The following is a 12,149-nucleotide window of genomic DNA, read 5'->3' on the forward strand; positions in this document are numbered from 1 at the left end:
GTGTGTGTGTGTGCACATAGGTCAGTGAGTGTGTATGGGTTTGCAAAAAAGAAAAAAAAGTTTTAACAAAAAAAAATCAATACTTTGAAATGCATATTTACATATAAATAGCATGTATATTAATATATGTATATCATTTTTATATGTACTATATATATATATATATCATGTATAGTAATGTGTGTATTAAATTTATATGTACTATATATAAATATATGTGTATATAATATACCAGTATATACATTTTATACATGTAGTGGGCAATGAATAATCTGAGCTGTACAGAACTGATAACCATATTGAAAAAATATCTAGCTCTTCTGGCCTATGGATTGCTTGCTAGTTATTAAAGTACACACCTCAAAGCTCATTGGTCATTGTTGGAATTAACCTTCATCCTATCCAGCTATAGAGACAGTCAAATATAAATAGAAACATTATAATGAAATTATTATAAAAAGAAACATTACTTTTACACAAAGAGCAGCATAAGCCGAAAACTCACATAAAGTAAATAAAGTATTAGCAGAAAACTGAACAACTCTTTCAATTTCCTGAAGGTAATCTGCATGAAGATTGATTGGTTAACAGGAACAGCTAACGTGCAACCACCAATCTACACACGTGGAAATCAAACAATAATGGTGAATTTCTTCAGTGATATTCCTGAATCTTTAGGGACCAGTGTGGGTTTTTGTCATAAGAATCTATTTTTCACGGATGCTATTATAACATAGAATATTCTCTTGCATGCCAGTGCTATCTAAATAGCTACGCTGACAGAAGGTCTTTAGTAACACTTTTGGTTCTTAAGGGGTTAACACTGGTATCACTATATTTCTGAGTGCACAGTTGGTTCACTTTTGAATATAGTAATGTGCTATGGTTTGTATGTTTTTTCTTGCATGTACCCGTCACATAATTTCAGTGAAAATACTGCTTTGATATCTAAGGTAAATATCTATATGGGTGGCCAAAAAAAAAAAAAAAAGAAAAAAAAACATTAAACTTAACTAGTAGTAAAAAGGGAAAAGAATATCTAGCTAGCTCAAAGAAATGGGAACGAACATACCTAATGTCCTTTCAATCAACACTGAGATAAAAATGAACTCTGAAGTCAAGAATATTTATTGTATACAGTGCAGACAGGTCTGGATTTATTGGGACACAGTAACCTAATGGGAGCAGAGTCTGTGCTTTCTAGAAACAGATGTGCAGAACAGATTTGAACCTAGACAGGTGCATGTGGTGAAATATACTGGAAAAAAAAACGTGCTAGAGGCGCACAATGAGAATGATAAGTGTGTGGTTAAAAAAAAAGAACAGTAATACATTTTTTTTTTTAAATAAAACAGGAAAATAAAAATTTAGGATTTGTTAAGAATGAGGTTAATAAGAACCAAAAGCCCAAATAAATTCTTTATTTGGAATTTGAGAATTTGTGCAGATGACTTGATTAAACCAAATCAGCCATTATCAAATCTGTCTATGTTATCTGAGAGAGACAATTGCCAGGGAGCAATGACATATGCAACCAGCATAACCACATATTGTTAAGCTATCATATATCCCTAAATAAGCTAGCAAAATAGCTGATGACAAGTGCTTTTCCTACCCTTACTGCACAAAACAGGTTCAGTACTCAAGGAATGATAACCTCGAAAGTTAAACTCACCTGGAAACTGGAGTGTCCCGAAGTCCTCACCTTCTTTTCATATTGATTGACTCATTATATGGATTCAGAGAAGAGGGTTGGTGACAGGCAAACGAGCAAGGAGTATAGGGAGAATTAGGAGATTAGGCAACCTAAAGTTTATTATTTTGACATCAACACTAATGCAAATTGTGCCTCTTAAAGAATTTCTAAACCCACCATGACCACTGCTGCTTTCAGAAGTAGTAGGAATCTGTATGCTGCATATACAGAGAAATCTGCACTTTTGTGCAGAGGGCTAGATGAACCCCCAACACATGTGACTTGTCTGCAGGGCCGGACTGGGAAAAAAATTAGGCCCGGGCATTTTTCAATCAGAGCGGCCCCCTAAGAAGGGGGCGGGGCCAGAGAGGGTGTGTTTTGTCATCACTAATGACAAGCACGCCCCCTCTCAAAGTGAGCATGTTAGCTCAATGCGCAGAGCCGCGCTGAAGAGCTCTGGCATTAGAAAAAGGCCCTGAATTTGTTTTGCGCAGCGCAAGCAAATTTAATAACATGCTTGCGCTGTGTTTGCTTTTAAATTGTCTCTGGTGTCTCCACAAGTGGGATACCAGAGGACAAAAGGACCAGGAAAGTGTATGGTGCATGTGTTTGGAGCCTGCTTGAGGGATTGCGTGTGTGTAGAGTGTGGTGTGGTATTGTGTAAATAGGTCAATTTAATTTGTGTTTGTGGTGTAATATGTGTGGCTAGGGGCTGTAGAGAGTGTGTGTATAGGGGGCATAGTGTTATAGGGGATATAGCGAGTGTGTGTATACGGTCTGTAGTGTTTGTGTATAGGTGACGTAGTGTGCGTAGGGGTTGTAGAGAGGGTGTGTTTAGAGAATGTTGTATGTGTTTGCTGACAAGGAATGTAGTGTGTGTAGGTGTGTGTGTATAGAGGATTAAGAGTGCATATAGGGTAAGGGATCTAGCGTGTATCTGGAGCGTAATGTGTGTAGTGGTGCAGTGTGAGGGGTGCTGTAGTGTGTGTGTGTATAGGAAAGGCATCAGCTTGTTGTCTGATGCTTTGGGGCGAGTCGGATAGTGGTCCCTGGCGTGGATGACACTGTGTGGCCCACGATTGTGCAGGATTAGTCGCCACTGCTTAGGAGCTCTAAAGGAGTGCGTCCATGCAGCTCGGCTGTCAAGCTCTGCCCCCAATCTGTCCATTTTTAAAGGAGAACCCTTATTTCTCTGAAATATATATACACACACACACACACACACTACAGCACCCCTCACACTGCACCACTACACACATTACGCTCCAGATATATATATTTATTTATTTGGACGTATTGTATGTGTGAGGGGCAGAGTGTGTGTGTATGTAAGAGGGGTGCTGTGTGTGAGGGTGTTTTTATCTGCCGTCACATTCTAGGTTTGTAATTTTCTTTGTTAACTCACTGAGGGTTATTTTATATATATATATATATATATGTATATGTGGGAGTGTGCTGTGTGTGTTTGCTGACAAGGAATGTAGTGTGTGTGTAGGTGGTGCAGTGTGTGTGTGTGTAGGAGATCTAGTGTGTAAAGGACCCAGGGTGTGTATAGGAGATTGTGTGTGTGTGCATGTGTGCGTGTGTGTGTATGTATAGAGGATTAAGAGTGCATATAGGGTAAGGGATCTAGCGTGTATCTGGAGCGTAATGTGTGGAGGGGTGCTGTAGTGTGTGTGTATGTATGTGTATATATATATATATATTTGGACGTATTGTATGTGTGAGGGGCAGAGTGTGTGTGTATGTAAGAGGGGTGCTGTGTGTGAGGGTGGTTTTATCTGCCGTCACATTCTAGGTTTCTAATTTTCTTTGTTAACTCACTGAGGATTATTATATATATGTATGTGGGAGTGTGTTGTGTGTGTGTCTGGGTGCTGTGTGTGTGTGTCTGGGTGCTGTTTGCGTCTGGGGTGCTGTGTGTGTCAGGGGGTGCTGCGTGTGTCAGGGGGTGCTGCGTGTGTCTCGGTGCTGTGTGTGTGTGTCTGGGGTCGCTGTGTGTGTCTGAGGGTGCTGTGTGTGTCTGAGGGTGCTGTGTGTGTCTGAGGGTGCTGTGTGTGTGTCTGAGGGTGCTGTGTGTGTGTCTGGAGGTGCTGTGTGTGTGTCTGGAGGTGCTGTGTGTGTGTCTGGAGGTGCTGTGTGTGTGTGTCTGGAGGTGCTGTGTGTGTGTGTCTGGAGGCGCTGTGTGTGTGTGTCTGGAGGCGCTGTGTGTGTGTGTCTGGAGGCGCTGTGTGTGTGTGTCTGGAGGCGCTGTGTGTGTGTGTCTGGAGGCGCTGTGTGTGTGTGTCTGGAGGCGCTGTGTGTGTGTGTCTGGAGGCGCTGTGTGTGTGTGTCTGGAGGCTCTGTGTGTGTGTGTCTGGAGGCGCTGTGTGTGTGTGTCTGGAGGCGCTGTGTGTGTGTCTGGAGGCGCTGTGTGTGTGTCTGGAGGTGCTGTGTGTGTGTCTGGAGGTGCTGTGTGTGTGTCTGGAGGTGCTGTGTGTGTGTGTCTGGGGGTGCTGTGTGTGTGTCTGGGGGTGCTGTGTGTGTGTGTCTGGGGGTGCTGTGTGTGTGTGTCTGGGGGTGCTGTGTGTGTGTGTCTGGGGGTGCTGTGTGTGTGAATGTATTTTTTATTTAAATTAAAAAATATCTTTTGATATTAATAATTAAAAAACAAAAAAAAAGTTATATCCCCCCCCCCCTTCTTACCTTTAGCCTGGGAGGGGGGAGCCGTTCTGCCTGGGGGCAGTTCATTATTCTCCACACAGGTCTATTAAAAAAAAAAAATGCGGGGGCGGGGCTTATACATACACGAAGCCCCTGGTAATACCTATCCGAAGCTGCACAGGAAGAGGGAAGCAGGAAGGCATCCCTGCTTCCCCAACAACCAACTGCGTCCACTACCCCTTCCAGCCATAATAGACAGAGATAAGTCTGTGTGTGACTGACTGCCTGCCTGTGTGTTACTGTTTGCCTGTTCATGTGTCTGCCTGCCTGCCTGCGTTTGTGTGTGTGACTGTCTGTCTGTGTGACTGCCTGCCTGTGTTGTGTTTGACTGCCTGCCTGCGTGTGTGACTGCCTGCCTGCGTGTGTGACTGCCTGCCTGCGTGTGTGACTGCCTGCCTGCGTGTGTGACTGCCTGCCTGCGTGTGTGACTGCCTGCCTGCGTGTGTGACTGCCTGCCTGCGTGTGTGACTGTCTGCCTGCGTGTGTGACTGTCTGCCTGCGTGTGTGACTGTCTGCCTGCGTGTGTGACTCCAATTGTGTGTGTCGCTGTAGCTGTGCCATTGTGTGTGCCTGTATGTGTGACTATTTGCCTTTAACTGAGTGTGTGTGCCTATCATCGAGTGTGACGGAGTGTGAATGACTGTCTGCTTGTGACTGTGTGCCTGTCTGCCTTTAACTGTGTGTTTGGCTCTGCCTGTAACTGAGCATGTGTGACTGCCTGCCTGTAACTGTGTGTGTATGTATGTGTGTGACTGTCTACCTGTCTGCTTGTAACTGTTTGTGTGACTGTCTGCTTGTGCCTGTGTGTGACTGTATACAGGCAACTTGGTGGGGGGAGGGGGGTGCCATGAAGACTTTTCGCACAGGGCGCCTAATGGCCTAAGGCCGGCCCTGGTAATATCTGTAGAGGGAGCCGACTGGAGGCCTCTGGGTGTTAAAGGTAAGTAACAAATAAACTGTTCAAAAATGGTTTGACTACTTACCATTGGATACTACAGCATAGAATACCCATTTAAATATATAACACATTTACTGAAAAGCATACCATCATTGGACTATTGCCAGTGTCCATTGCATTCAAGAAGGCAGTGTTGCTACAGTGAACTATATATTATGTGCAGATACATGAAGCCTCATCCACATGATGTACCTCTTCAGATCAACAGGACCGGTGGCTGACTGAGCAGGGCAAGACATTTAGTTCAGAAACATCTGGGATCCCAAGGTTGGCCATTGCTGTGCTTAACACACTAATGGCAAGTAAACACAATGCAAGCCAACATCTAACATATGTTTTCAGAAGAACACTTATTGCATCTACTTTGAACACAAACCGTATAAAACATAACTGAACCAATACATAAATAAACAAACAAGAGTCAAATTGGTAAGCAGTCTTTGTATATACTGGCCAGAGTTTTTCTGATATCTACTGGATGTTTTCCATCCACATCCTGCCAGAAGTCACTATGCTAATCTCTTGTTTTACTGCTGGGATTCTATCAAGACGCACTGAAGCCATCGGTGCATTAATTTGTTTGTTATAGTAACATTCTATTTTTATAATAGTAAAATTATGACAATATGTTGTTTTTCTTTTCTGTCAGGTATGTTTTTACTCACACAATAGAATTGTGGAGATATATATATATAAAAAAATAAAATGGTGCAATGTACTAAAAGTGGGGCAATTACCACGGGAATCTATGTATCCAGCAGGCACATTCCATTAGTGATTTCTTCTATTTTCCAATTTTCCTAACATGTCACTTTGATTAATCTTCCCCATTGTTTGAGAATGAAATCTGAACTGTGAAGACATACTTAATAGCCCTTGATGGGTTACCTATTCTGAAATGTTTTCAAACTGAGTTTTAAATAGCAGATATAGAGAACAGATTTAGTTAACCCCTTCACTAACAAAATTTTTTTTTTATGAATATATTAGCATAAAATTTTGTTAAACATTTATGCTCATGACTAAAGAGCAATAATGTGGACGGACTGATCTTCAGACAAACATAACAATGCAAAATTATGAAAATGTACACAATATTTATTTTGATTTATTTTCATAGAAATATTTGGGAAAAGAACATGTTAGATAGTATATAGTAACCCTCATCCTGCAATGTTTCATACAGGGTCAGAATTGTTATAAAAGCAAAAAAATACAATGTTTCTTGCATACCGTATGTGTGACAAAAATAGATAAATAAAAATGGCTGAATACCTTGCTTACAATAATTGCAATTACTCGGATTGCATTATTAGCAGTGCCACATATAGAATATGGTAAATAAAAAAGGTCTGAATTCGAGCACAATGACCACATCAGTAAGTACTGTTAAAATATACAGTTCTAAAGTAAAGGTATTTAAAAAGTTTTATAGTAAACTTTATCAATCACTGTAATTCACTTCACCTCCCTGACTGGAGGAATTATATGATCTTCCATTTTCTGGACATTTGCAGACATTACATTGGTGGAATAGGCTCCTGGTAAAGAATTTAATTCCTCTACAAGCTGGTAATCACTTCTAGATTCTAAAGTAAGGAATCTAAAGCTTTTTCAGATGACATTTTTCCAAATAAATTTAAAGTAAAAATGGGTATGCACGATTTTGGTAGCTAAGGGGTTAAACGCAGTGTCTTTATTATCAACATTTCCTACAAAGCAAAATTAATTACCTCCTTGTGACATTAGTTTCTGAAATTAAACAGGTATTGTTCTGGCTGATTCCAACAGAAGTTGCAGTACAGCTGGAAAAGAACACAGTCGCCAGTCTCAGAGCAGACAGCCCACTTTGCAGGGTCACATAGCCTAGAGTTGACTAAATACAATTCTCTGTTGATTTGTTGACAGCCAAGACTCTAAAATTGTGCTTATTTTACTGATTTGTCCTAAGAACCACTATAGGTACAACCCCCCCCCCTCCCCCCCCAAAAAAAACCTTTAGCTTAATTGAGTGGTTTTGGTGTATAGATCATGCCCCTGCAGTCTCACTGCTCTATTGTCTATCATTTAAGAGTTAACTCACTTTGTTTAAGCAGCCCTGGTCACACCTCCCTGCATGTGACTTACACAGCCTTCCTAAACACTTCCTGTAAAGAAAGACCTTACGCTTAAACTTCCTTTATTGAACATTCATTTAGAATGCCTTATCTCCTCCTCTTTTAATAACCTTACAGACCCTGCAGCAGCCTACCATGTGTGATTAAATGTTAATTTACAGTGTAGGTGATAACATAAAAAAAAACTTCCAAAGCAAGGACATATCTGAAAATAATGCAATTTTTAATGCAGGCTATGTGAGTCACAGCCAAGGGAGTTATGACTAGAGCAGCAAAAACAGAAACAAAAGTGGTTTAATTCCTAAATAGCAGAGAATTGCAGTGAGACTTCAGGGGCAATATCTATACACCAAAACTGCTTCATTAAAGGGACACAATAGTCACCAGAACAACCACAGCTTATTGTAGTTGTTCTGGTGAGTATAGTATGTCCCTGCCAGCATTTTGCTGTAAACACTGCCTTTTCAGAGGTGTTTACATTACAGCCTAGAACACCTCTTGTGGACACTCCTCAGACGGCTGCTAGCTCTGCATGGAGAGTTCAACGTCCTGCATGGGGACGTTGAACTTTCCCCAAGAGATGCATTAATGCTCAGTTAAAAATCATATTAAATACTAACAAATTAAGCTTAAATGTAGAGTAGAATCAGAACCATTTGTTTAGTAGGTCAATACAATGATATTTGTTTTAATTTCTTTTAAACTTTTTTTTTTTAGAATGGTTCATTACTACTTCAGTTCTCTTCTAAAGGTTTTTGTTGTTTATTTTTTTAATTTTCAGGCCACTATATATATATATTTTTTCCCTAGTTTGTTGCAAAATTGGAAGGGCTTCAAACTGTTTGTTTTGCCTTCTTTTGGATCAACCGTAAAAAAACAAATGTGAGGAAGGCGCTAAACTCGATGGACACGTGTCTTTTCAGCCTATGTAACTATATATATTTAGTTTTAATATTTTGAAGTGTCAGCTGGTCAGCCCAATGAGAACAATACATTACCACAAATATTAAGAAATGAAGCTTTGAGGCAATACAATCTTTTAGAACCTACCAGCTTGATAATAACCAACTAATAGCTCAGAGCATCTAGATATATCAAACTACCTAGCAGCTGCATACCAGGCAATGCCAACAATGAGCTGCCTTGTTTTCAATCTGTCAATTTTTTACTTCTTTTTACTATTATATGCTGCAGGTGAACAGAATGGGTCAGCAATCACAAGGCTATGACTCGGTTGTAGACTGTTTCCACGGCTATGACAGATGTGACTGTGGTCTAAGCCATTTAGAACACAATATAATCCTTTGGCTGTTTTAATATTTGAATTAAATAAAGGGCATAAAACCACGTAACTAAAAAGACCTTCATAACTGCACGTTCTTCAATTAGCGGTTTCCGTTTTGCCCCTGTGAATATGAAATAGCAATTTCAGCCATACTGAATGGTCATTTAACCAAAGTCTCTGTTAACAACTGTACTTAATGGCATCATTTAAAATTGATTTTAAGCCAAATGAAGAACTATTGTGAAATACCTTAAACAAATCCCCTCCTGCAAGTAATGTTAGGAAAATGTTTCTGAAGAGGTGCTAAACTGTCTGTAGATTTTAAAGTTACTACATACACAAATCACTCACCACACACAAGGTATTGTTATGAGAAAGCAAGTCAGTAAGAATCCCAGAGTGTGTAGGGAATGGGGCAAACGTTACAGACTGAGGCAAGATGATTCCTATAGCATTAGGAATATATACCTTTGAACTGTATCACTCTCTTTTAAAATATGTATAAATAAGGCATGTTTGTTTTTGTGTTTTGATTTAAAAATTAACCTGTTATATGTATTTGAAGTTAAGCTAAACCCCACCAAATACATTGAATACATCATAGGTCACAGACATACATGATATAGCCTGTGACGGACCGCCTTGCACCCCGGCCGGGTACCTCCATCAATCACTGTGTCCTAGTACTTGCAAGCACCATAAGCACTGTACTGGAACACCATAACTACCGGAAACCCCACAAACTGCCACAGCTTGGTTGGGGTCTCACTGTCCTCCACCTATCCTGGACCCAAGACCAGGATCCAGCTTCCAGTGGGTAGACCTATCCTAGTCCAGAAAGCATAGCAGGAACAGCTCTTAGAAGAGCTAGTGATTAGACTCAGGGGAGTATTGTGATGTAGCAATCCCCAGAGTGAATGTAGTTCTCCAATCCCCCAAACATGAGCCTAAACTTCATGAAGGGTAAAACTAATGTTAATTTAATGGGAGCCACACTTGGCCTTTTATGACAATCCCCATGCAAGGGGTACGCCCACATGGACCTTGTTGGGGACTCCAACACAAAGACACAGACCAATAAGAACAGTGATTAAATGCCCGACACTCCCATAACAAACATACAATCTCTCCTCCCTGCTTGGGAGATAATTGGATCAGTAACTGTACTAATTCTAATCCAATTATCTCCAAGCACAGAAAAAAAACACTTTTTTTTTTTTAAACACCCCAAAAGTACCCTAAAATACATAAAACCCCACACATGTTACATCCCTTGACAGCCCTGATCTGGATGACCAACATATCCAAAAATCACTCAGATCAGTTCAGGGGTTCAGGAATTTCCTGGAAGTCTTATTTGTGACCGACTATGCGAATGGTCACATGCACAAAACAGTTCCAGAGAATTAGTGCTAACGGTCGGTCTCTCTGTCTGGAGTACAAAAGTACATACTTCACATGAACAGAGCCTTTTAAAATATTTTAGCCAGGTCTATTGCAGGTGCCATAGTCACAGGGTAGGAGGCTGGCAAACAGGTCCCTCCAAAAGCCAGTGGCAAAGTTACTTTCGTCACATAGCCAATGTAAAATATTGAGATATACCCATCTTATCTCTAATCCAGTGCTGCCTTGTCCTCAGCTTTGTGGGTGTTACTCTTCTTGTAAACACGTCTGCCTCCAGTGTGCCCGGTGGCTGGCTAACCTCCTCTGTTACACCGACACTAGGGCTTCATGTGCCAGCATATGAACATCATATGGTTCCTATACTCCATAGCCAGCGCTAGCAGTGTCAGTAGAAGCTGACTCTCTCTGCCAATCAGTGGCGCATCTGTGTGAGGCTTCCTGATTCAAGTATCAGATAAAAGCAGGATACAGGCAGAACTAACCAGCACTGGATTCAACACTTTTGGATTAAACAGTTCATTAACAGTTTAGCTGCTAGCGGTAATCTGATGAAGCTGTTATGATCCTCTTTACGCTGTCTGCTTAAAGGCCCCCCTCCAAAGTATGGAGAGACAGATCTATGGATACTTTGCGAGCTTCCCCCCCCCCCACTTATTTATTTACTTGCAGTTCTTTTATAAGCTTAGTGATGCAAATGGGCTTTTCATCCTGGGAGCATCGTGCCATACTTGAGAGTCAGTATATGTTCAATGTTTGTAAAGAGTGGTTCATGAAGCTCTAAGTCAACTTGTTTCCTTTGAGATTAAAGGGACACCCAAACACCATAAACACTACAGTATATTATAACCGTAAAGAGCAAGACGTTTTGGGTGCTGACCCTCTAGTTTTTGCCTTACCGTTGTGGACTGGTTTGAGAAAAAAACACAAAGCCATGTCCTTCTACTGTGATATTTCATTGGTTCATTATCTGTACAAATTTAGACAGCAGTGATGGCCTGGAAGTCAGACCATCTTAAATAGACCCTATTTAAAAAAAAAAAAATGTATAACAAAATGAGCTTACTTTGCAATCTTTAAATAATGATATCATACTTCGCATCACATGTTAAATCAACAGGGATCTGCAATCATGCTGTTTAATCCACTTACCCGACCTCATTAATCACTGTAAAGAACATGGTATATATGCATCCCAGAGAAGAAAAGTTAAATATTTATAACCAATCTCCATATGTAGCTTTGTACCCAGTCCTATCAGGATAAATCAGAATTGACAATGCGACATACTGCACACAATTTAACTGTATTCTTTTCTGTCAGTTTAACACTAGCAACCGCCTACTCAATTTGGATTGTGGCCCACTCATACATCACTGATTTGAGTAAAGACTCTTTTTCAGGATTTATAAGGTTCATGTTTTGGGGAAAAAAAAAAATTTTTCTTCATTATTATGCCAAAAAAAAAGGCTAAGCTTCATATTATTTAGCTATTCACTGAACAGCGAGTTTTAAATTGACAAATTCAAAATAGAAGATCTGCTAAAACAATCTAGCATTTGGCCTATGTGGATATTTTCTTCCAAGTTTAGCAACTTTGTCTAAATTGTGAAATTAAGTATTGACTGCTCATCACTATTTCTAGGACTTTTTTTTTATGATGTCACTGGACAGTGTCTACCCCAATCAATCTAAAACATAATAGTTTATACGATCTATGTTGTAAGGCCATTCCATAAGGGATGGTCATCGCTAGTTTTAATACCACATTTAAAATATACAATACTATCCATCCTTTTGTACACCTTTACCTCGGACTCTCCATTCCATGGGGTACAGAGTTACACATACATATGCCCCATTCCCTGCAATGATGCCTTAATCAAAGTTTTCAAGTACGGCAGAGGATCAGTAACAAGCACAAAGGATCTATCACCAAGAGATTTCCAGGAGTATATTAGGATATAGAAGCATCCTCAGTCCCTTTAA

The 12,149-nt window shown here is 40.3% G+C and overlaps 2 protein-coding genes across 5 annotated transcripts in view; both read right to left on the reverse strand.

Annotated features, from left to right (window-relative positions):
• Positions 1–12,149, reverse strand: part of SMIM18 (small integral membrane protein 18) — a 290,872-nt gene that overhangs the window by 146,958 nt on the left and 131,765 nt on the right. The gene's annotated exons all lie outside the window — the stretch shown is intronic.
• The window catches only part of RBPMS (RNA binding protein, mRNA processing factor), a 275,699-nt gene that overhangs the window by 40,355 nt on the left and 223,195 nt on the right, over positions 1–12,149 (reverse strand). The gene's annotated exons all lie outside the window — the stretch shown is intronic.

This window comes from Pelobates fuscus, chromosome 6, assembly GCF_036172605.1.
Source record: "Pelobates fuscus isolate aPelFus1 chromosome 6, aPelFus1.pri, whole genome shotgun sequence".
Lineage (NCBI taxonomy): Eukaryota > Metazoa > Chordata > Amphibia > Anura > Pelobatidae > Pelobates > Pelobates fuscus.